Genomic DNA, 27,613 nt, shown 5'->3' on the forward strand with positions numbered 1-27,613 from the left:
GAACTAGTCGACACTAGTTGCCAGATCCAGCCTGCAGATATTGGGTAGTCAGAGTTAACAGATTTACAGAAAATCACATACAGACTCATATTTTTTAGCTTCAGATTATTGCCGCATCCAAAAGCTGAAAAATGCTGTAAAGTAGGAAGGCAACAAGGAATGTCCGAATCACATCCTGTCTAATGATCTAATCTTTTTTGAAGGCAGCATAGATGTATCCTTCACTGGCAACAAGATCCCACTTTCCTGTGTCTTCAACTCTGTGACAGTTGAACTAAAAATAAAATGGCATCAGAAAGTAGCGCATTGTGGTCAGTTAGGGCGTGAATGTATGTTTTTGAACAACATTTTTTTATAACTTTTGTTTTAATTTTTAGGAATAAATTAGTGTTGTAGTAATTAAATATTCACTTAGTTATCACCAAAGCTCTCTCTATTTTGTTGTAGATTTGTTTGCTGTTATGCTGCCTTAGAAGCCTGTCTAAAATCAGTTTCAGGAGTTACCTACTTCATGCACAAACGTTGCCTGTGAAGTCATTGCCTAATAGGTCCGCAAGGCAACAAGTCAGCTATCTATGATTCCATCCAGTTAGAGGATATGAAATATGTTTGATATTTTGAGCTGATTTTAGACCACATATTGTCTTCTACAACTGGCAACCTTAAGGTCTTTCTCCTGAATCCATCACAGAAGTGACTTAAAGGGTTAGTTCACCCAAAAACGAAAATTATGTCATTAATGACTCACCCTCATGTCGTTCCAAGCCCGTAAGACCTCCGTTCATCTGCGGAACATAGTTTAAGATATTTTAGATTTTGTTCGAGAGCTTTCTGTTCCTCCATTGAAAGTCAATGGACGGCATACTGTTCACGTCCAGAAAGGAAATACAGCCATCATTTTTGTGCGCAAAAAGTAAACAAAAATAACGACTTTATGCCACTATTCATTTCCTTCTCTCTGTGCCTCGAGTGAGTTTGCGTAGTGTTTCAGCGTAGCGCGTCTGTGTTGTACGTCACACGCATCACACATGACCAGCGTCGGCCAATAGTGAGCCTACGTGTGACGTACAACACAGACGCGCTACGCTGAAACACAACGCGAACTCACTTGAGGCTTAAAATATCTTAAACTGTGTTCCGAAGATGAACGGAGGTCTAACGGGCTTGGAACGACATGAGGGTGAGTCATTAATGACATAATTTTCATTTTTGGGTGAACTAACCCTTTAACCCCCCAGCATAATTTTTTTTATTATTACAGCCTGGTACAAAAGGTGGTTTTGGTCTATATAGCTAATTTTGCCCTTCAAGACAACTGTGGGCAAAAATGCTCTTCAGAAACCTACGGGTGACGTCACCGGACATTAGGTCCATATTTTTTTACAGTCTATGGTCTTCTAGCAATGAGCCGCATGTTTCTACATGAGATTGTTGTGTTCGGAACAATAAGGGAGTCTGGTAGTGTGTGATCCTCAGTCGTTTTACTTCCTCTGTAACCAAAGTTGGTAAGCGTATGATTTCTAGTGTTCAGATTTTAAAAGTCGTATAGTGTATTCCAGTCTTAATTCCACAAATCCAGAACAAATGACGCAATACATCTTCTACCCTGACAACACTGATGATGACATCATTATGTTACAGCTTCTCGGAATGGCTGCCTTTGGAGTCACAGCACAGAGCTTCCAATTACATCTGCTCTACGGTAAGTTCTCGAAATGGCTTTCAAAATATGGGAAGTGGGATGTGTTCATACGGCACGCTAAACGATACTGCCGTGACACACTGCTGAGTGATGCTGTATAGCACTGAACAATGTCCTCCTGACTCATATCAGTTTCCTCATACTGTATGTAAAGATACAGCTTATTACAGGATGCTATTCAAGACACCGCTGTAGGCTTTGGAACATATTCTAGGTTCTAGTTAACTGTTTAAGTGGTCAACAGGCAAAAAGTGCAAACAGTTTAATAAAGGGAGCCTTTCAACATTCTAGGAATAGAGAAGAAACGCATTTGAGATAAGAATAAAAGTGTCCATTCAGAAGGATCCCAAGGCAGCCATTCACTAACCAGCATTCATGATAATGGGAAGGGAAATAAGAGTGCACAATGCAAGATTGCACACTTCTTTTGAAGTTACCAGATGGTTCAGCATAGCATCCTCACTGGAATAAAGCAAGAGGCCTGAAATAGCCTACATTTGGTAAGATTCAGACGCTTTCACTTCAAGGAGGATAACTGAACCACTTCTAAGTTGCAAAACACTATTCTAGCTCTTTCTAGACAATACCTATTCCTTTTTCCCCATCACCTTCCACACATAAAGACTACAGTTATTTATATGTTTTTTGCCAAGGACTTGCCTGTGATTGATATGAATCCACTTTAGGTTGTATCAGAGTCTGAGTGGCAGGTAAGTGTTATCCACTGACTCTATTCTGGACCATCAACACTAGATAAGAAAGGTGACATCAGAGAGCAGCTATTTGAACAATGCTGAGTGCTAAGAATAATGTTGTCCTCGGTGAGTGTGACTGCCCTCAGCTACTGTTTCACTTTAGAAAGCTTGTCTGATGTAGGTTACAATCAGGGCAACGTATCACAACACAAATGCCTCTATAGAACTGACCAGTTTCAAAAATAATATTCCAATTCAATAGCCTAAGTGTTTACAGCAAAAGTCTTTTATCAGTAAAATGGTCTTAACAAAAATCACAAAATGTCTTTGGCTTATAAACTCGCATGAACTCTGCACATTGGAGTGGGAGTCATTCAATGAAAACAGGTGCTGTTTATTAACTGGGAAGGAGAGAGTAGTAGCTGTTATCATGGACCACAGCGACAGGGAGGCTAAAAAGTTGCTCCTATATTTAGCATCATCTCCCAGCCAAAAGCTCATTTAAAAGCCTGGGACCTTCTGCTGTTGTCAGGGAGGAGATGAGCAAAGGGTAGGAAGTGCATCCCCAACTAACCTGCAAGATCTTTTTTTTTTTTTTTTTTTTTTACTGGTTGGTTTTTGGGGTGTCTTTTTTAACACAAGGGATCCTAATAGTACTTAAAACTTCTAGCAGACATTCATGACAAGTTCTTTCCTCAGAGCTTCCTCTTAAGACAAGTGAAGGAAGATAACAGATGGGTAAAAGAAGAATATGTGAGGAATTTTCCATCTGTTCTTGTGGAATAAGGTGAGCTTGCAAATACTTCATGCCATAAAAGATCTGTCAATGCATCAAATTGTGTGGAATCTTCTATTGCTTAATCCTTTTTTAGATTAATGTGATTGATGCATGTAGATTTTTTTAATCCAATTCTCAGCTTAGGCGTAATGTTCATAGGACTTAATATACAACAAAAGAAGTATAAGAAGAAGAAGAAGAAGTAATTAACCTTAATAGTTGATTCTGGACCATTTTGACCCGGAATATCATCATCATATTTTCTTTTTTTCTTTTCGTTTCTTTCTTTTTTTTTTTAAAGAGATACAACCATTAAAAATAGTTCAATTTTGATCCGGGGATCAAGTGAGGCTTTACATATGAAGTTATGCAGACTTTTTTTATGAGTTAGATTTGTCTAAAAAACACTTTTTATTTATCCCCTTGCCATATCCCACACACACTTTTGAGACTGAAAAATATGATGAATAGGAATATTCACACCTACTGATGAGCCATTGCAGCATGAAAGTTTAACCCTCTGGGCTTCTTCGCCCGAAAACGGGCGAAAACTTGAACGTTTCGAATTGTTTAATTTTTTTGCTTCATCGGATGGGGGTGAAACTTGGTGACTTTTCATTTATTACCTATATGAACACACAAAAAAATCAAGGAGATGATTCTGATATGTTAAAGGGTCGTAAAAAAAAAAGTCAGACTTAGCTTCCTCCCGCCCGAAAACGGGCGACATAGGAAATGAATGGGAAATACGGAAAAATAGGAAAACTCAGAGAAACTTTTGGTGGTACAAGCTACAGATCAGCCACTGTGCTGAAAAAAAGTGTACAGCAATGAAGGGGTGACACTCTAGAACATCAAGAGTGCAAAAAAGACACCCTCCCCCCCCCACACACACACCCACACACACACCCACACACACAAACACACACAGAGAAATGAACTGGTAAGACTGAAACAGCAAATTTTGGCCCAAACTATATAAAAATGATATAATCATAATAACTCCAAAACTATAGCAAGGAGAGTCAAAAGGTAGGTATCGTTTGAAAGAACTCTTTTTAAATTTTTTGAAAATATAAATTACATTACATTTGGACATTGTCCCGCCAAGAAACGGTGGATAAAAGACAATATATATATATAATTTTTATTATGATTTTGCATATCTTTCATATTTGTCATGGAATAACTCAGGAAGGAAATAAGGTAGGAGGAAAATTCTTTTTTAGTGAAGTCCCCCTACATGTTAGCTGCATCTGGATAAAAAAAATAATATTTTTTGGATAAAGGAATCAAAAATTACAGCATTTTGAAAAGAGACAGCCTTTTTGTACAGTCTTTCACACCCCCTCATGGGCAATTTTTTCTCCATGAAGAATATCTTGTCATAAAAGCAATAGATTATGTTAATTTTGGGCTCATTTTAATTGTAATAATATGCTGTAAAAAATGAAGTGCCATTTTCAATTATCTGAGAATGTTTCATGAGCTGTATGATGTTTTTGACACATTGCAGTACATTATTTTATAGATTATGAAAAAAAGAGAAATTCTATGTATCAGCAAATAACTCAGCAATACTTAAGAGTTTTTCAAAGTGGATACATTCACTGTAAAGTTCAGACTCTAAGCTTTCAAATGACATCAACTTTGTGTTTATCAAGGCAAGATTTTTGAAAAATATGGTAATAAGTATTTTCGCAGCTAGGTGGCGCCTGCTGGCGATACACTTGGTTTTAGAGGGATTACTCAGCACTCGTTAGGAATTAATACATTTAATTAGATGCATTAAAAAGCTGAGATTCTAAGCTTTAAAATGATATATAATTTGTGTTGTTCCATTCAGTGGTTGATTAGTAATAAATTGTTTTCTTTCCGAATGGGAATAAATCAAATAAATAAATAAAAAAGCTATAGGCCGCCTATGGGCGGTTATAGGACATGACACAAATTAATAAATTTTGAAGCCACTAGGTGGCGCTCTTCTCACTTGAAATATTTTTTTTTTTTAGGCCTGCACTCTAATTTGATGTGAAATGTTGCATTTATTGAAAAATAAAATAAAATAAATAAAATAAAAATATATATATTAATTCTAATGGAAAAAATAGCTCATAAAAATTACATAATTAATGCAAAGTATCATAAAATTCTAAAAATTCTATATAATAATCAGAAAACATTATAGAACAAAACAATATTTGAATGGTTATCCTAGGACAAAGTTAAGTACAATTTTAAGGCTTCGCCCGTTTTCGGGCGGGAGGAAGCTAAGTGTGACCCAATTATGAAGAAGCCCAGAGGGTTAAGCAAGTAAAATTAATATATTTTGTTTGAAAACATTGCTGCTGTTTTGATTCAAAATGAAAAACAAAAGCTTTCAAAAATTTGGACTGTTTTAGAATTGATACGGGCAATTCTTAAAGTATATGATCTTATAAATTTCGAAAAATTATATATTATATACAATTATATAATTTCTCATGAATTTAAAAATCTGTATATTTTTCTTGCATTTTCTTGTTTTTTCTGCAGTTCATGTAACATTTGAAATGTCAAATAATAAAAAATGGTATGTAGTAATAACATGGTAATAACACTTAATGGGCATCTATTATGCAAATTCACTTTTACGTTTGAACATAAATGTCTGTTGGCAGTGTGTGTACACAACCACCCTATAATGATAAAAATCCCCCCAGTGCTTTTTTTAATCCCCATAAATCATAAGCGGTGTCTCTGAACAAGCCGTATTCAGATTCTGAGCAATGTGACGTACTTTTGCACAAGCCCCACCCACAACTGTTGACTGACACTGCCATATTAGCATATTAGCCATGAGTGAGCTGTACACAGTCCGCCATTGTTGCGACTCCGGAGCAGAAGTGATTAAGGTGTTTTGTTGTTGGATTTAAGAATGATCATAGCAGTAGTCATTAACTCCCGACATCTGAGCTGTTGAAGAGGGGATTACTTTTGTTTTTGAAGGGAATGAGCCCCTAATCTACCTAAATGCGTTTATGTTTGAGCGAATCATTTTACACCAGACTGCTTTGTGAACGAAGGTCCGTACAAAGCAGGCTTGCTAAAAAAGTTGTTGCCCCAGGCATGGGCGTCAGTTTGGTTTGAAATGTGCTGGGGACAGAGACGCATTCGGAAGTGAATTTTCAGAAGTGCTGGGTACAATGACGCATTCATTTTTTTTTTCGCGCAGGTCATGTTTTGAAAGACGATGTAAATAAATAAAAATGTTTTATTAAAAAGCGTTGCTAACACAATAACATTACGATGTCCAGCAATCGATTTAAATAGTACATTGGGTTTAATTTGTCGTTTAATGAGGTCTAATATATGTTGTTAGTGCTGAGAATGTTCACGTGAATAAATAAATAGATCCGACAATTTTAAGCGTCTATTTAAATGGTCCAGTGGCACAACTTTTGCCAAGCGTGTCAGAGGTTCTGGGTTCTAATCCGAACTTGTATAGTTTTTTGTTTTGTTTTCTCATCAAAACTATGTTTTAATCTATGATTATGTTTATCAGTGGTTGTATATCAGGCAGGGACATGTTTGTGTGCATTTTGTTTTGTAATTTCACCGGAACGAATAGAGAGTCTCCACAACGGATTGAAGCGCACGACCGAGTGAAGACTGTGCGCGAGCCACAAGAGAACACAGTATCCGCCACTGATCGCAGCGAGCACTTTGATCACCTGATTTCAAAAACAACACATTTCAGCGCTAGATCGCCTCTTATTTAACAAACGAACTAAATGAATGTTCTGCTAGTTAACTGGAGATGTTTTATTTATTTGTATTGGTACATTCGTGCCGCGAGATGTTTCAAAAGTGGTGGGGGCAATATCGACCTTAGCAAAAAGTGGTGGGGACATGTCCCACCCGCAAATTACGCCTATGACCCCAGGATGGATGTGTATCAACTGTTGTGTTTGTGCTCACAGTCTTACAGCTTACAGTCTCCGGAGTGATACTGGTCACAGCAGTAATGAAAGGGAGAATACACACTTTATTACAGTTCATCAGAGTTGTTTTACGGATATAAAGTTTACCAGTTTATTAAGCACCCACCGAAAAGGTCTGTATATATTTGCTTAATCTTTTGTGTGAATTACAATAAACTTCATAAAACTCAACAGAATATTTTTGGCCATTATTCGGACGAGGTCCGCTACAACAGGCTTGTACTAATAGTTGATAAAAGCAAGATGACAAATAAGTTATAATCGTAATTAAACTAAACTATACCTGCTCTATCTCCATTCAGCATATATTCTCTGGCTTTGTAGGTAGCCTATTATTGTCCGACTCCGGTTCAAACTGAACACTGCTAGTACAGTTACTGTTCTGAAGCACGAGCTCCTGAAGCACCGCCCTCTGTGCCGGGAGCAGCAGCTCATTTGCATTTAAAGGGACATACACACAAACAGCACATTTTTCCTCACCCCAAAAAGTGGCAATTTTAACATGCTGAAAAAATGATCTGTGGGGTATTTTCAGTTAAAACTTTACATACACACTCTGGGGACATCAGAGACTTATTTTACATCTTGTAAAAAGGGGCATAATAGGTGCCCTTTAAAGTGAAACCTTAAATTTTTTTAGACACTTAGTGGTTGAAAAAAATGATGTCACAAAGCAACATTGAGATTATGATATCAAAGTGACAGTGCAATATTACAAGGAACATATTATGACACATTAGATTCTCTCTGATGACAAGACTTTGTTGGGACGGAGAAACTCTTCAACACCTGTGCGGGACAAGTATCTCCCTGACACATCAAGAGCCTCTTTATCTTTACATATCACAGGCAGCCCAAGTTTCTCATTGTCAAAGGCTGCGGGCCACTTCAAACTCAAACACACATGCAGCTGTTCCCTTAGGGAAGCTGTCATACATGTTGAAAGCACCCTTCCCAAACCCAAACACCACACAGATTGGGTATTCCTACAGCAGGTGCTGGTTGAACAACTGTAGACACTGTTCTCAGACCAGGCCCATTGGGTTTGGTAAGATCTTCTTGTCTGTCTGGTTAGATCCATGCTTTGATGACCACCGACAGGTCTTCGAGTTGCCAGCCAACTGTTTTGTTTAATTCAATTCCATGTCATTTTGAGAGGAATTCCACAGACCTAAACTCTAGGCAACGGCATACAAAGGCTGTCGGAGTGATGGGAATTGATACATTTTATTGAGGATTCATAAAATCTGACCACTAGTCTGACCACACACTTACATAAAAGGTCAATATACCATTGTATTGACTCAGACAATGTTAGTTTGGGCTGTCTGGAGCCCAGTCAAAACAACCAATGCTTAAAAGCAAGTTCACTGTGTGGGCCAACTGCCTAGTGCATGGCCATAGGATGCAAAATTTGGTGGATACTAAATGAGCGTAGGGTGAGATGAGCGTAAAGGGGTCTTGTCAGTAAACTGTGAGCTTGCTGCTTGAAAAATTGCACAAATGGACCAAAACGGCAGTTTCGGTTTCTACATTTGCAATGCAGGGCGGCCATTAAAATGCAATCATTGCACGTTTCAGCAAGTGCACTCCAGGCCTGAGTGCATGTAAATATTAGCATTAGCTTGAGGGTTGGTGCAGCAGGCAGAGCTAATGTGGCTCCCATCACGCAACTTTGACAGCCTTGACCCCCCGCATCATATCCATGTATCATTTTGCGCTGGTTCAGTGCCGTTAATCAATTTAGGAGGCAGTAATGATGCTCTCTCTGTCCTCCCAGGGGACTCTGCATTATAAAGAACTTACATTATTTATCAAGGGCTGGATCTTAGGCCCTCCATTAAGCACCAGCTCAATTGCGATGTTCTCCAATAAAAAATAAAAAAGGTTGGGGGTTGAACAAATGGAGAAGGAGGGATAAAGAGAAAAGCGAGAGTGAGAGAGACAGACTCTCAGACCAAGAGCAAGTGCGCTTCAAACTCCCTGTGATGCCACATTTAAATCAAACTGCCCAAAGGTTCATGTAAACTGATGGCTAATCATTTGTTCTCAGTATGTTGTGAACCACTGCAGAGTTTCGCAGAGCCAAGAAACCACCAAGATTATACAAAGATGGTTAACCTGTTACACTTATGGAAAACAAATGATTGGAAAGGCATGTAGATCTTCAAATTTAGATACATAAATACATTAAATACATACTTATGGTATGTCCATATACAGACCTGAGCAAGATATGGTTACACTTTGCAAACAGAAAGCAAGGACACTATGATGGTCTGAGAACAAAATGCCTGTCAGATGTCTTATATTATGATATACATTATTCAATTGTGTGATGGATTCCAACTATAGGCCTACTGGATAGATAGGATAATGTTTTTTTTTTGTTGTTGTTGTTTATTTATTTATTTATGGGATATCTGCCTCCTCCTCATAATAATAATAATAACAGCAACAACAACAAAAAATCTAATAATAATTAAAACATATTTTAGGGTCTGTGAAGAAATATATTGGTATACACACATAGGCCTAATGTGATGTTTTCAACTAGTGGACATAGAATAATAATAATAATAATAATTATTATTATTATTATTATTATTATTATATTATTATTTAAAACAACAACAACAAACAATAATAATAATAATAATAATAATAATAATAATGAAAACAACTTTTTAAACAAAAGATTCATTAGTTTATGTAAAAATGTAAAGTAAATACATACAATTTGTAGGTCACTGTCCAAACCTGTCATTTAAGATTTGGTTTTCAAAATTGGGTAGATCAGGGGTCTCTGTATTTACTGTTTGATCTCAAAAAAAAAAAAAAAAAAATTGGAATTTCTTTTTTAATAAAAGCTAACATTAAGATACTAAAGTTCAGCTTAATGTTTCATTGTCTCACCTGTTTTAAAGTAATGTACAGTATAATGTACTAAGTAATTAGCAGACCCCCTGCTCAACCCAATTTTAAGCTGTTTTCATTATTATTATTATTATTATTATTATTGTTGTTGTTGTTGTTGTTGTTGTTGTTGTTGTAATGTATACAAATGTAATGTACAAGTACAATGTATCTGTACATTTAATTATTTTAATGGATTTTGCAATGTAGCCTACTGTATCTGTATACATATTCGGCCAGCCAGCAACACTCAATTTTATACAATGTAACAGAGGTTCATTGCTCATCTCTGTCCACCAAGTGGTCTATGTCTAAAGACAACTCCCCCAAACATTACAGTAAGTTAAGATGATATTAGACAATCACACACACTCATTTTCTATGTCTGTCACACACACAATGTGTCAGAATAAAACAATCCAAGCAAATCATGGACAAGGACAAATTCTTGTCCTTTGAGTAATCTGATATGTCATCTTCAATGATGTCAGGAAATCTGGCTCAGGTCTCACAGTCTCTGCATGCATCATGTACGGGGGCAAATATTCACTGTAAGTGATGTGTATGATTTGCCATTTTGAGCACTCAAAAAATATCCCCTCCAACTGCACAATAAACAGAAGTGGGTGGTAAAGCACGAAATTGAGTATAATGAATAAATAATGTATAAAGAATATACTAAGCAAATTTGACACATTTGTGTGGATTTAATAATCAAGATCAATGCCTGAATTATCATCCTGATTGGAAAACAAAACATCAACAACAGCACAAACATCATGTGACAGTCAAACAAAATTGTACTTTATGCATTACAAACAGCATAACTGTGAGAACAACAGGCTGATGTGCAGACACAGCACATGAACCATAGCAAACACTGAGTGATTTACTCTCTTGAGTTGTTATGAAGAACAACCAAGTTGTATGCTTCATACTGATCTCAATGCGCGAGAAACACTAGGTAAGAAGTTATAAATTGCGCGTTCCTCTAAGCGGCATTCACAAACGTGCCGTTCGTATTTTCACAGTTTGTTGACGCGTTTAAATATAAAAGTAAAGTTTACTGTACCTTGTGCGCCACCTCGACGCGATCCTTCACAGCATTCATACAACAAGACTCGCTGTGCTCTCGCCTGGCGTCAGTGTGTCGCGGACCGCCGCACCCTCCGCGCTGAACTCGTATCACGCCGCGGGATGTAGTGAGGGGCGGTGCGCAAGTCCTAACAAGTCCTACTTTTTTACACATTCAACGTTTTCAAAGTACTGTGGAATGAATTATGTAACATTGTAACAATGTAGCCTACTCTTTCTATGGCCCGAAGAGGCTAGTCTGCGGTCCATCATGGCACTGTCCTGGATAGGACCATGGGAAAACCATGCAATGAGCGTTTCAATGTGATGCTGTTAATTCAAGCACTGCATACTTCTACATGACCTGATGGAAATGATCACTGTGCAGTAGTAGTCTGCAGTAGGGGGAATACAGATAGTGTGACAGCTTGTAAAAATTCCTCCATTACTAAAAATCAGCACTAAGTTAGTCCCATTATGACACAGACAGATGCCATTTAAATGTGCATATTTTGAAGGCAACATTTAGGCCTACGACTAATAATCAGAAAGTAGCCTATCCCATCTGTAGGCTATTTACCCTTTATGCTTTATGTTTAGATATTGTGTTGACTGATTTACATGGAGTCTTTATAAGTGCCTTAAAAATCTGTTTATGTGTTGTATTTAGCCTATATGTTTTATTGATAACACAATTATTAAGTTTAGTTTTATTTTTTACTTTTATTCATTTAAATAGGCTACTGGTTAAAAAAATGTCTTTTAATCTCTCAAAAAAATGCACATAAACTGTAAGAACTTCTTGCATAGGCGACACTGTAAGAGTCTCAACTCATTCTATTTTTTTTACATTATATTCTTTGAGTTTTACTTACTCCAAAACAACTTTTTTCACAGATAGGTCAAACATCTTTTTAATTTTGTCAATTAAAATGCATTGGTCAAATCAACTGGAAAAACAGTAGCCTAGCCTAAATTAAGTTTCGTTTACTAAAAAAACAAAAAGGATTTTTACATTGTAGAGCCAATCTATCACAAACTCTGAATTACAAGATGAAAAACAAAACGAGAAAATGACAATCCATCATCCCTGTAGAAAGTCAATTAGCCTTTATTTTCTACAAACGAAATGCAAAACTAAATCAATGAATGTCATTCAAGACAGTCTTCATGAAACTCCTCAAGGTAAGTTTGGCAGTTAATGTCAAGAATCAATCTAAGCAGTCATATATTAATGTAAAACAATTTATTCCTCATTAACAATACAGGTTTATTACGTTTCTGAGTGGAACTATAATATCTGTGTCGGCGGCGGCGGAAGGAGACTATCGAGAGTAGGAGTGCTGCTAGCGCAGATTACGTCACGCGGTTGGCGACAGAATGTCTGAGTGAGGCGCGAGTAAGCTGCACGTGAATGTGAAATCTGGGAAAACACTGCTAGCCGAGAGTGTGTTTCAAAAAGTGTGCAGAATTCTAAAATAGTTCTTATATGTCCAAAATTGGTCGTATAATTGCTTTAATTTATGCATTTCTGTTGGTTAATGATCATCATTATTAGGCTATGTTTATTTTTTCTTTTGGTTCACTTAATTTTTTTTTTTTGTAAATTGCAAGGGTCATATTAAAGAAGCTGCAGCTTAGACATTACTTGTTCTCACTATATTTGCATAGTTTCTTATAGCAGATTTTATTTTCAGTTTTCTTCAGGCTATAAATAAGTAGCGATGGGGATGTAAAATTCAACGAGACTAACTCAAAATAACACATTTTAAGTTTTCCAATCGCAGCATCCTAATCATATCAAAGCATATCTAGCATCTGAGCATATTGTATTTAAATCACGAAAAGGACTAGACAGACACTAATGTATTTTCAAACACTATGGATGTCTTATGAAATTTGTTTTTCTTAATGGCATACACCTAACTTGAAGGATAAACTCGCCTCCTTAATGAGCGAGAAAACTACAATGCTCATCTTGTCTCCCACTGGGCTGCTGTCAGGTGCACTTTCAATTTGAGTCCTTTTGTCTTATAGTATCACCCACTGCTGAGGAGGGAGGAGAGGTCGTAGGAGGGCCTCTCACCTCTGCCACTGAGTCTCCATTCACCCTCATCACAATGGAGCCGGACGCTTGTGCCATAGGAATGTGAGGTAGTGCTGAAAAACCATGCCCGCATTCTGCTTATCGAGGAACAGTATTCAAAACCTGAGGCCCGACCTAAAGAAACGGTCTAAATCAGTAGTATTTTCATTTCTTTTTGGGGAGCCAAGCTGTGTGCTTGCTTGTATGCAACTCATTTGTGCTTTGGTGCCATCAGCGGTCTTTGGCACAGCACTGGTGTTTTCAGTAATGCTAAGCATGATGGCAGAGAATCAGGCAGCTCGCATTTCAAACAGGCGCCTCCATTGACACCGTGCTCCTGCTCTTCTAGAAATAATGTCTGGAGTGGTAATATTTAAATACTGTCTCCAAGGGCTTTTATTTTATTTATCCTGCGAACCTTATACGCCACGGACCATAAAGCCACCTGCATGAGTACATGTTCATTTGTTGCTTGTGTTAGTCAAGTCACGAGTTGAATTAGTTCTTTATGCAATACAGATTGTTTCAAAGCAGCCACACACACTAAGAAGAACCATGTTTGGTTCCCCAAAGAATCTTTCAGTGGCCAGTTCTTTTATTTTTTATTTATCCTTTATTTTTCCAAGAAGGTCCCATTGAGATTAAAAGAAATCTCTTCTTCCAGGGAGTCATGGCCAAGATGGCCGCACTAAAATTTCACATAAACATATAACACACAAAACAAATTCTAAACAGTCAAAGCAAAAAAAAACTTTAATCATAAATCAACAAATTAATTAAAACAGCAACATGGTTCATTCATTTTACACTGCAATACATTTTTTCTTAGAGTGAAGAACATTTTAATAATCTGAAAACCCTTTTTCCATCTATTTTGTGCAGCGGAAAGGTTTCATGGATGTTGAAGGTTCTTCGGGGAACCATTAATGCCATACCAATACTTTTAAGAGTGCAGTAATAAGAAAACAATGGTATTAATGTTGCAAAGTTATGAAACAAATCCAATTTCAGCTGTAAAGCAGCTCTAAAAAGACAATAGTGTCATTATTCTGCTCAATTTAGTTTAATGTTGATTCACTTTAGTTCAATAACAGTGTGAATGTTGCCAAGTTTATTAGTTATGAAGCAAATTCAATTCAGCTACGTAGCTCTACTGAAGACAAGAGTGTTGTTATTCAGCTCAAGTCAGTTAAACTTTGATTCAGTTCAATATATGTCTTTAAAATTCTGGAACAGCATTAAAGTAATATCCAATGCATGTTAAACTCAATCAACAGCATATGTTAATTACCACAAAAAAGGACAAAAAAAAATCAATGATGAGGCACTACAAGTGAATGAATTGTAATAAACACTTATAGAATTGAATGAGGACATTTCTTGGAGGATTTAAAAGCAGAAATATGAAGCTTATGATTTAAAAATGCACTTACATTCATTCTTCTGTTAAAACTTGTGTGTTATTTGAGCTGTAAAGTTGTTCTTGTTAGTTTGTTTTGGGCATTATCATGGCAACAAAGCTGTATGACTATCCATAAAAGTTGTAGTGATTCTGTTCACATTCCCAAGTCATGATAAATTGCAAATTGTTTAAGTCTTGTGACTACAATTGAAACAGAGAGTATTCTACTATTTACAAACTGGCCCCATTCACTTCTACTGTACTGTAAGTGCCTCACCGTAACTCAGATTTAGCTTCTTTATTTTTTTTAAAGCAGAAGTATATAGCCAAGTCTACATTTATTTTTTGTGGTCATTGCGCTTAGCTACTTTTCAATCTGGAATATTCCTTTAAGTTGTTATTCCTTGAATGCCTTACTATACTATAAAATATACATTTTCCAGCTCTCTCTGCAGATTTTGAGGTCCTAAAGAACACCAATAGTTCTGAAGGTATGTGGGTAAAGAGATGAGAGAGCACAGCGGCCTTGACAGCTGACCATGCCTCCTATTTTCCTCCCTGATAGGATAACAACTTTGTTGACCGGCATTTGTTCAAATGGACATTATGTTATTTGTAAATGGGCGGTGTGTAAGATGAAGCCCCTCACCCTGGCCTGGCTAGAATTAACCCCTTTCTCCACCATCAGCAATCCCCATGGCTGCTAGGAGGGTGGTCTGCCTTACCCCAGGGTGGAGAGAGGAATAAGAGGACAATTGTGGGGCTTTGCACAAGGCTCAAGAGGCTGGAACAGCTGCCATGGTCACTTGGTGGAGGGCTTGCATACTGAAGACCACGCTAGCGTAACAGCATTTACCAAGGTCGTCCTTGTCATTTCAGTGATAAAAAGCCCATTGAGCACGGTTTTGCAAACACATCATTGATATATTGTTGCAATATTCTGATTTGTTATACAAAGTAATAAGTTATCACATATTTGATTATTTAACAATACATTATATTACAAATAAACTTTAGCTTTACACTGTAAAAAAGTTTTTATTTTTTATTAAAAAAATGTGAAATACATTTTAAATGTTTGAACTTTAATTTTACAGTAAAATACCATTAAATTTAGGGTTTTTTAGAAAATTATATTATTAATAGTGAACAGTAAAAAACAATAAAAGCTCATTGTCAGAAGTACCTGATAAAATGTTATGTAATTTAGTTTATTGACTTGACTAAAAAAAAAGTGAGGAAACCTGTTGCCTTAATGATTTTAAGGCAACGAGTTTCCCCACTTTTTTTAAAGTTAAGTTAACTGATCACTTTTTACAGTGTGTCATGTGTTACCCTGATGGTGTTTTGTCTTTGTGTGTAATCCTGTCTCTATACGAATATTGGCCAGGCTTTATGGACAGCTCACTTATAATGAGCTGTGATTCATCATTTAGCTTTCTCTAGTACCTTTATTATAATGGTAGGTATAGTTATCACATTTAATGAAGATTGATATTATAAAGTAGATTGATATTACCGTAACATTATTTCTGGCAACCACAGCTGCTGGTTTATTACTGTAAATGGAACCGTTTTTTTTTTTTTTTTACATAAAGTTTACATAAAGGCATCTGTATACTCTGATATGATGGCTCATGGTGTTTACTGTATGTAGTTCAAGAAGATCTGTTAATTAGTCCTTGTTTGTTGACTGACTATTTGTACATGCATACTGTTCTCTATGGTTACAGACAGACGCACATGCATGCACACACGCACACACTCAACTGAGCAGTTGACATTTCCCCTTATTCTGAGCTTTAATGATGGTCTTTTTGAAGAAATAAAGACATTACGTCAGATAGTAGAGCAGATCACTGGGTCAGTTTCTCAACCAGTTAATTGACTCATCTGGAACCACAAGACCCCAGACAGGACAAATCAACTCATATGAGCAATGTCGTAATATTGTAGACTAATACAAAGGCAAAACATGAACTCACATAATTTATACTTTAAAATGCTATAGACTTGAATAGACAGTCTACAGTCTAAACTCATCACCAAGGCTACAAAAATTACACTCTCTGTTCATTTGTCATAGTGGTGCTATTGTTTGCATGATCAGCAAATATAATTCCTGCATTACATCATGCGACTTTGAAGATGAAGATATTTTTATTCCCATCTCACAGATGTTCGTTCAATTCAACATTGTAAGGTAATTTCTCAAGAGACAAAAGCCGCGGTGCTGCGTCCATCTGGAGATATTGTAAGCGATAGTCCTCTGACATCATCCTTTCCTGTGGCGTATTCTAAACAGAGATCAGTGTGGTGAAAATAGCTCCGGCTGTAAACAAAGCTTCCATGTCTGATTTGCTTTTCTTAGAACAGAATAATAGTAAATGCACTTTAATGCCAAAATAAAACAGAAGAGAAAGACTAGAACAGTTAGCAAGAGAATAACTCAGCATTCACACCATGAAGCTTATATTACAACAAAAACCAGATCCACCCTAAACTCATTTCCATCTGCAAACCAGGACTTCTACAATGCAAATATGTGCGCTATAAACTTATAATATGCGCTAATAACATGAAGAGACAGTGAATCCCACCAGCCCATTAAAAACATAAAGATACTAAACATAGCAAAAAATCTATTACACTTTATTTGATTGTGTCTTTGTTACACATTACAACTGGAGTAACAGTACATTGTGCATAATAACATTATGCAACTAAACCCTAATCCTAACCTTAATTGTAAGTACTTAACTGTATAGTTACACTGTAATAAGGACACAATAAAATAGTGGCATAATTATGCATTTGAGTAAGTCAAGTCAAGTCAAGTCAAGTCAAGTCAGTACTGTGTAATAATGATTAAATACATGTACTTACTATAGGGTTAGAGTTCAGATTGGGGTTTGGTTTAGGGATAGTTGCATGTAATTATGCATCATTTATAGTTATTACAACACGTTAGTATAACGTGTAACAATGACACCGTGAAATAAAATGTTATCAAAGAGTGTAACCAAAAAAATCAAAGCAGAAACCACAACTTAAAGGTACGTTTAAGGCTGTTACAATCTTAGTGACAGGGTTTTCCTTTGAATCATCAATTGAGAGCACGTAAGACATTGCAATGATGTCATCCTCATGTCTTCATTGATCATAGCTGCCATGGCTACCACACTGCTGTAACTGTAGCAGTGGTAGGTCAAAGGTCACGGAGATAGCCCAGCAATTGAATTTATGGGAGGGCTTGTAGGTATCTGGTTTTCCCATTCACCCCCACACCACTTTGTTGATGCTGAAGCTGCCTTTCCCTTGCGATCCTTCTCGCTCTCTCCCTCCTTATCCAATCAGTGGCAATTAACCGCAGGACCCCGAGTACACTGAAACAAAGCACACAAGCAAAAGCCCCGACCCGCTACCTTTCCAGTGATAACATCTGCCCAATGCAGATCCCTGTTTGCAAACATCTCTGCAGGAAATCGGAATGTTTTTGACCACACAATACTGATGATAAACATTCTGATATATCTTAATTGCAACAATAGAAAGATTCCACATTTAAGCAACGACTTTACATCAATGCTGAGAGAACAATGAAAAAGGAATTCATAACTCATACAGGGTCATTTTATTGTGTAAACATGTCCTGTACAGTGCTAAAACACTCCCTCGTATGCCAAGGGATATGCCATCTCCCTCTGTCATGTAAGTATTGTAGGCCTATATGATTACATTTTATAAGTTGTTTGTACAAAAAATGATTTCCCCTAGCCTGGGAAAACCCAGACAACTTCCGGCAAATTTAGATTTGCTCTGCAAGTAAGTCTGGCAAAGAGCTCATTCAAGTCCATTTCCCCATGCCGAGAAATCAAGGCACCAATCAGAAACGTTGAGGCGGGCTTTACACATGACGATCGCTCTGATTGGTTTTAGGTCTAGCCTATCCAGAGGCATTTGAGCGACGTCCACTCCGACGTCCGTTGGTGAAGCGCAGCAACTTTTAAATGCATTATTATATTCAAATTGCAAACACATGAGGACAGTCTCCATGAAAGACCCACTGGCAGATGAACGTGCTACTACATTTCTCTCCGAAACGGTAGGAAATTAAATTAGATTTAATAGAGGATTTTAACTGTGACAAGATGATTGACAGGACAGTTTACATGACGGGATGCACGCGACAGATCCGTCCGATAAAGATGACGAAGTAGTATGTCCCAAAGTTGCCTACTTTTTTGCTACACATTCAAAAGTAGTAAATACATTTTCTTCACAAAAAGAGTACATATGGCGTAGTGTATAACATAGGCGAATTGGGACACAGTATATTGCTTTACACATGACGATCTCTGATTGGTTTTAGGAGTTTTAGGTCTATCCAATTGCGCCCAGAGGCATTTGAGCGACGTCCGTTGGTGACGCCCCTTTGGAAATGAGTTATTAAAGGAGCTTTGCCAGACCATAACTCAGTTACTACTGAGAATGCTCTGGTTTTAACCAAGCTAGATTTCCCCAGAATAGAAGGATGCTTTTATCAGTTAAACCACATACTGTTTGTGAAGGGACATGTGAATAAAAATGTGCAATACTGATTAAATATGCCCTTGCATTTATTCTGAATGTACTGTGCAACTTTGATTCTTTAGTAAGATCAGTGGAGTATTGTTATTTATGTGAACCAATGTAGGGGGAGACCGGTAGTTGTAACACTTTTTGCTTTAGCATCAGGAACTCACAGAACTTTTGAGCTACAGTGCTCAAACTTTTATACAAGGATTGTATGAATTGTTCAAGGCACCAATTCAAACCTCTGCAATAATAGCACAGCCCTTATGAGTTGATGTCAAATACATGGTGTGCCTTTGTTACAAATCCACTTACTGTTTGACCATAAGTAAAAGTACAGATACTGTACCTTACAGCAAAAACGACTCACAAGTTACAAGTCACCAATTCCATTACAGTAACTAATTACATTTACTCAATTACTTTACTCCACTGATTTGTCTGTAAATTAGTCTAGTATATTTATGCTTAATGAACACAACTGCAGTGGACCTGTAGATCTAACTTAAAAAATAAGTTAGATCTACAGATCTGTGTGAATATTTTCAATCAGAGAAGCAATGGTGATGACAAATGAATGTTGTTAACACATTTTACCCACATTTTCTTTGGCTTTGAGTTGCCAAATAGTTCCATACAGACAACATAACATTTTTCAGTCTGACTTCTCAGAAACCTCACCACTGGCTTTCAACATTGTCTTCGCAACTGATCTGACTCATTTGCCCTTCTTTTAAACCTCACTGGTTCTGTAAAAAAAAAAAACTATTCTTAGTTGTGGATGGTTTTAAAACTTGTGTTCCAGCATGTGCCACAATCCAAGTGTATCTAGCAATATTATCATAATGGTTTGAAATTAGCAGATTAAAAATGCATCATATTTTGCCTGAGAAAATGCAATTTAATGTAATATACTGTAAGTTATATGATTTTATCTGCAAAAATTGAAGTACTAAATAAAATTCAGTTTTTAGTAAAATAAATAAATATATATATACATTCTTACCTTTCCTTACCTTACCTTCTTGCCTTTTACAACTCTCAACCTGGTTTTATCATAAAATGTCTTTTAAAACTATTGTCTTGTCGATAATTCAAAAAGAACCTACTGTATATTTATTAACTGTAAACCATATGTATCGTTTACACATTTACAACATCACTTAAGAAGTTCTAAAGCCTACTAGACTGTGTGAACAGCTCCCTCTAGTGTCAAGGGATTATCAGTTCATACATTTTAAATATATTTTTTAAAATTATAAACAAGTCAAATCTACAATTAGTATTGAAAAGTTTGTAATTCACTCATTTCTTGCAGCAATAACTGAATGCTTTACACATTGATGCACCATGTGTGTAATACTGTATTACAGTGTAATTTAATAGGGAGTATAAACAACCTCCTGTTGGATGCAACCAGGTTCTCTACATGTTGGAATTGTGGGAGTGTCAAAAAATTATTCCAGATGGTCTGTAGGAAAACTGAAGCATTATGTTATTTATCTACAATTTATGAGCAGGAATAACAAATCGTATTACAATAGAAATATGTTTCAGTATAACTTTGTTTAATGTATTAATTGTGTCACATTTAATACCTACATTTTTATTTTTGTTTGGATGTTTGTTTCTTTGTCTTTGCACCTGCAGTAAGAAGATCCATTCAAACCCCTAAACTGGTCTAAATTCACTGCCTTTGATAGCACAGATAAGATGAGATAGTATAGTTAAGACAGCACAGTTCTTGTAAGTGTGGAAGTTTCATTAACTTGACATACTGGTTACTGATCTAGTTATACAAATACAGATTTCTGTAACCAGTTTTGCTCTAATTGTAGTAAATAAATAAATACATCTTGGGATCCTTTTTTAATTTAGTGTTTTTGCTCATATTTATAATGTTTATTATTATTAATCTATATTTTGAATGGTTATATATATATATATATATATATATATATATATATATATATATATATATATATATATATATATATATATATTTTTTTTTTTTTTTTTTTTTTATGTTTTTTTTTATGAGATGTGGCAGAAGACAGTAGATGTTTGGTCAGAGTCCATGACAGGGAGCTCTGGGGTCACGACAGGAGCCTGTCAGAGAAGGTCAAAGGGCGGCGATGTCAGAGAAATGTAGGCTACTATGAAACTCTACAAGGGAACAGTGTAATATAAATATGCATTTATTATACATTTTCTTACAAATTTTCTTACAAAATCTCTTACATATTTTCTTACAATATGTCTTGTACATTTTCCTTCAAATGTTCTCATAAATTGTCTTGTAAAAGAACATTTATTGTACAAATATTCTTATGAATTTTCTTTAAAAAATTTTTTTTATACATTTTCTTACAAAATGTCTTAATTTATTTGACATTTTGTGTGAAAATGTATAAGATAATTTAAAATAGTTGCATCTGGTGGTATTGCAAATTTGACTTGCAATACCACCAGACGCAAACACTGCTGCCTCAAGTCAAGGCGCCAGACGCTATACCAGGACAAGACTGAGGCCTAAGTGGAGGGATGGAAAGCTCACTCATGTCAGTAGTCAGAGACAAAGCTGACTAAGAACAACAGGGTGGCCATGACAGGAGTTGTTTGCTGATGTTCTAAGTCTTACTCCATGACCTGAAACAAAAACATAAATCAGTGTTATTTGTCTAAATGCATTACATTTACAAGCGCAATGTCGCAACATTCTGTGCAAAAAGACGAGACAGACGTCTGATTATTAACTTGTACTTCACACCTGCTCTCTTTGAAGCGATTGGTCTTTTTCATATGATTTAGAATTCAAATTGTCCTTTTTTGTTGTTTGATGAAGATCTCACCTCTTGTGACAGGCCAGGACTGGTCCAGATGTTCGCACAGATGGTGAACAGGTCGTGGGCTGTGGGATAATCCCCGTACGCCATCTCAAGCAGGAGGATCCCTAGTGACCACACTAGGTAGGCTTTGGTAGGTAGGTCAGCTTTGTGTGGTACTTGCCGTCAAATTTGATCTCTGGAGGACTGTACGCTTTTGTGCCTTGAGAAAAGAGTTGTCTGATGATTAATATATTTCCACAGCATGTTGACTATATATAGGATGCGTTTCTGTGATCTAATTAAAGCTGTTCATAACACAAACCACTGAAGACTTTGAAGGCAGATTTCTTCATGAGCACTCTGCAACTGAAGTCAATCAATTTGACCTACATGGTGCCCTGGTTCACCAGCAGGTTTTCTGGTTTTGATGTCCCGGTGGAAGACACCGCGCTCACTCACAGCAAATGTTAGCAGCATGAAGGTCCTGCCGCATATCATGTCGCCCAGTCTTCTCGTCGAGGGTTCCTCCATGGAAGTCCATGAAACTCAACAGGCGAGGGACCCGCAGGTCTGATGGATTCCCAGTAAGACCAATGTTCTTCCCTCCTTCATTCAAACAGCCTTTAGAAATGTTCTCAGAATTGATATTAGTAAATGGCATATGTCACAATTAGTCAGGTGTGATTTACTGTGGTTTCTAGGTTGCCATCAAGTATGTATCTAAAGGCAGGACACACAAGAGGCTGAAAGTTGTAAGTAGCAGCGTGAATCAGTTCTGTTTCACATCTTATTGGTTTGCACACATGCACACATCGACACTCAGCCCTGTATTGCAGCATTTGTCATTGCAGGAAGGCCAGGGTCTGCTGACGCTGGAGTTCGCATTGATGACCCGGGTTAATTTAGCTCCTGCCTGCCCTAATGTCCCACAGCTCATGGAGACTGACAGAGAAGAGAAAAAATTGTTGAATAAAGTCGTTATTTTGTTTTGATTTTTGCGCACAAAAAGTATTCTTGTCACTAAGGTTGAACCACTGTAGTCACATGAGCTATTTTAACGATGATTTTATTACTACCTTTCTTGGCCTTGAAAGTGGTGATTACATTGCAGTCTATGGGGGGTCAGAAAGCTCTTGGATTTCATCAAAAATATCTCAGTTTATATTTCGAAGATGAATGAAGGTCTTACGGGTTTGGAACGACATGGGGGTGAGTAATTAATGACAGAGTTTTCGTCTTTGGGTGAACTAACCCTTTAATGTGTCCCAAATTGAATGTTGAAATGAGTATTCCAAAGATACACTCTAAAGGCCTGTTCACACCGGGACGAATTTCGTGCGCGATATTCGCTGACGTTTAACGCCTCGTGACTAAACAAAGGGCGCCAATGTGAGTGCGCACACCGACGCGAAAAACGCCACGCTTAAAAGCGTAATTTTTTTAAAAAACGCCTCGGGTTCGTTTTTTTGGTTTGACGCGCCGCGTCAAAAACTATCCGACCAATGAGATTGGCGCTTTTGCTCACGTGTCTGGAGCTTCTGAAGTTACAGTAAAACACAACTTGGGGGCGTTCAAACACAAAACGGTCTTGCCGAGCACACATACGTAACGGCGAAGAAGATATATGCAGAGTAGCGTCTAAACACTGCCGGAAAGAAATAAGACGAGGAAGATGCAAGGCAAGATGAATGTAGAGCTGCTGGTCTCGTTGGTGTCGGAACATAAATAACTATATGACAAACGCGACAGCGACTACAAAAATCTTGATAAAAGAGAACTGTTATGGAGTGGTATTAAGCGCCATCTAATGTCAGGGAATGAATTTGCATGTTCACTCGGCTCATCGTCAGCGAAAATCGCTTGGGTGTGAACACAAAAAACACGTTGAAAAACGCTGGCGAATAACACGCGCCGATATTCGTCCCGGTGTGTACGGGCCTTAACTGCTAATATCACCCACAACCCATTGCGCGTTGGACGAGGATTAAGTTAGAACTACAAACACAAATAAAATGTGTTAAAAACTGCAAACATGACGGATGTGTGAGTCCAACGGTTAAGTAGAGAGGTTTAGATAAAGGGTTTTGAGTGATTAATAATCAGTATATAACCTGACGAGAAGATATTTATTCAGTGTTATCCACAAAATATTTCATCTGCAACAGCATTGTGAACTTTTGTAAAGATACGTTTGGTCATTAACTTTTATGCAAATTACAAATACGCGAGGGTTCTGGTGAAAGACATTGGTTCTGATTCCCATGAAAGACCCACGACTGGCAGATCAACGTGCTACTACATTTCTCTCCGATACAGCATGAAATTAAATTGAAATGTGGAGGAATTTAACTGTGACAAGATGATTGACAGGGCAGTTTAAACGGTGACAGGATGCACGTAACTAAGCGACACAGTTATGACAAAGTCGAACTTGCCTAACTCTTCTGCTACACACTCAAAAGTATATACTTTTTCTTCAGGTGTGTTAGATGAGGGAGACATTCAAAATGTGCAGTGCTGGGGATGCCCCTTGAAAAAACGTGTTTGTCGTTGGGATGTTGGAGCTTATATCAGCGTTTCGGACCAAAGGTGGGGGAAACACCCTGATGGCATGTCAATTATGTTATTATGTCATAAAACATTTATCGTTTCATTATGCTTTATATTAACAGTTAAATACTTTCAAAAATGTAATTTTTACCCAAAGTCTTCATTATTGGAGATCTGTCAAAGGTACAAATCTTTTCTTTTCAGTAAAATTCCTTCCTTCTGGAGTTTTTCCAGTTATTCTGGGCCATAACAGTAATCTCTGAGGCCTCCATGACAAGCAGCTCTGTGACTCAGTCTGCTGAGACAGCATCCACTGAATGGACAGGGACCCCCACGACTGAGGCTGCATAGAGTACCGGCTCTGACTGATACCATAACAGGCACTTCTGGGGCGACCAAGACACGGAGCGCTAGGAACTAATCAGCCTTGATGGGTAGCTTGGGATCCAGGTTGTCCAAGACAGGAACTTTTGTAGAAGGAACATCTAGGGCAACAAGCTCTGCGACCACAACAGGAATATAAGTAGTAGATGACAGAAATTTCTGGAATGGCCGAGGGAGCTCTGGAATCAGGGTATAGCCTTGAAAAAGACAGGAACCACTGGACAGAAACTGTCGTAGGCCAGTAAGAACTGTGCGTGTAAACCTCACTCCCCTGATCTCAAGAGGCGCTCTAGAGGCTGCGGTTTTTTAGCCTCCTTGTTAGCACCCGCCTCCCACACCGGAGACCACAGTTCGAAATCCAGAGCGGGTCAGGGAGAACCGGTAACACCTGTGCAGCAGTACTCCCTTGTGCCTGGTGGAAAAAGATTTGTAAGTTTGAATTGCTAGAGCGTGTTTTCTCTGTATCCATTAGCATGTGCAACACGACTCTAGTCTTAGAGTCCCAAACTACAGCTTTAAAATGCATACCACTAAAGATGTTGCACGGTGTTTCATACAGCTGGTCCCCACAGCCTAAATCAATTTGTGTCACATCCAGGGCATCCATAATATTCTCCAGTTTGATGTCTCTATGGAGAACTCTGCGGCTACAGCACTTGTCAGCAGCCTCAATGGTCTGCAGTATCACATGCCGTGCAAACTCTTTATCAAGAGATGCTCCCACAGCTCGCTGAAAAGATCAAGAGATTCTTGCAGACTCTTCCTCAGACTGTTGTCAGGCAGCTTGTCTATTGAAAAAGAATGTCTATGATTAACATTAATATAAAATTGAAAACAGAGACTGAGAGGAGACATACTGTAGAAAGCAGTCTATGTTGTCTGTGTTTCCTTGGCAAATTTCAGTGCCACCTAATCAACAAAATAAAACATTTGAATTAATGTCATATCATTCAAGTTATTAATTCTCAACAGACAAGTACATTTTTGTGAATTTATGTAGTTGGTCCCCCCTTTGCAGGTAAAACAGGAATTTTTGCCCATTCATCCAGTAGAGCATTTGTTAGGTAAGGCACTGATGTTGGATGAGATGGCCCGGCCAATCTCTGTTCCAGTTCATTCCAAAGGTGTTTGATGGAGTTGAGGTCAGGGCTCTGTGTGGGCCAGTCATGTTCTTCCACACCAAACTCATCCAACCATGTCTTTATGGACCTTGCTTTGGGGGAACAGTCATGCTGGAATAGAGAAGGGCCTTCCCCAAACTGTTTCCACAAATTTGGAAGCATAATATAATATTAAGTGGAAGTTTGGATCTCTTCAGCTATATAATCAATTCATCTATTGCTGAGGTGTGTAAAAGTCACTACACACCTCTTACACACCTCAGCAATAGATTCATTTATGTGCCCTTCCGCTTTGTGGCAACCACTTACAGTTGACCATGGAATATCTAGTAGGGATGAAATTTCACAAACTGACTTGTTGAAAAGGTGGCATCCAATCACCACACTCTGAATTCACTGAGCTCAGACTTCATGCTTAGGTTTTGATTTTATACACTTGTAACAATGGGTCTGATTGAAACACCTGAATTCAACAATTAAGATGTGTGTCCCAATACTTTTGTCCATTTAGTGTATAATGGAACAAACTCCTGCATATATGGCACCAAATCTTCCTTCTCAGCTCTCTGTTATAGGCTATAAAATATTAATTAAACACAAGAAACCTACATTTCCCTGAATTCCTGAAAAGAGTGTTAAATAGTCTTACATATTCTACAACAGCACTTTGGTGTTTCAAACAAAACCACTGCTTATGAAAACAAAAATTAAAGCAATTTTGTCTATTGAATTTGTATTTAACTAAATTTAATTATAGGTGTCAGTTTGAGTCCATGGCAATCTGTAATTATAGTATCCTAATCTCTAATGATAATTTATCTTGTACGATGGGTTTCTCAAATGTTAATGTATATTATTTTTCTAACAGTCCTCAAAAGTACATGATAATGTTACATTATCAGATTATTATTGGTTGCGTTTTTCCTCTCACGGCCACATGAGGGCGGAAGACATCTTATGGACAGGATCCCATAGGATTGCCTGACTTCTTAAAATAATAAAAGCAGTTACAAACTAATTAAACTAAAACTTAAACTATAACAAGTCAGTGTTGTTCTGTGTGTTGGTATGTGACAAATGATCATGCATTATTATTTATTTTAATATTATTTTATATTATGTTCATTCTTAAATATAAATCATAATGACAATTCAATCATTGGATTTGATATATATGTAGGATTTGTTTTTGAGTAAAATGAATGATTTGGTTATGATTTGGGAAATTATTCCAAAGAGTTAGACTTAATTAATACTAAATAAATATAGCATGAAACATCAGCCCTTCCTGCCTTCACTGCAAAGATAAAGATGTTAATTGTCATTCATGGGCTACTGCTTATTTACCACTTAAGTCTTTGCATAGCCTACACAAACTACAGTGATGGTCCTTCCACTGATGGTGTAGTAATAACTTTCTGGAGCATCCTGATGTATTAAAACTTATTTAAAAAAAAAAAAAAAAAAAAACTCAGATTAAAAACATTATTATAACCTTTTCACAACTCTAAGAAAGGCT

General features: G+C 37.2%; 1 protein-coding gene across 2 annotated transcripts in view; it reads right to left on the minus strand.

Annotated features, from left to right (window-relative positions):
• Nucleotides 1-11,247, minus strand: part of smad1 (SMAD family member 1) — a 34,555-nt gene extending 23,308 nt beyond the window's left edge. For both annotated transcript variants that reach the window (XM_081360558.1, XM_081360557.1), the window contains exon 1: nt 11,147-11,247. The gene's annotated coding sequence lies outside the window, so the exon portion shown is untranslated. The remainder of the gene's footprint in view (nt 1-11,146) is intronic.
• Between the last annotated feature and the right edge of the window lie 16,366 nt (nt 11,248-27,613).

Source organism: Scardinius erythrophthalmus (assembly GCF_964197995.2).
Source record: "Scardinius erythrophthalmus genome assembly, chromosome: 3".
Taxonomy (NCBI): domain Eukaryota; kingdom Metazoa; phylum Chordata; class Actinopteri; order Cypriniformes; family Leuciscidae; genus Scardinius; species Scardinius erythrophthalmus.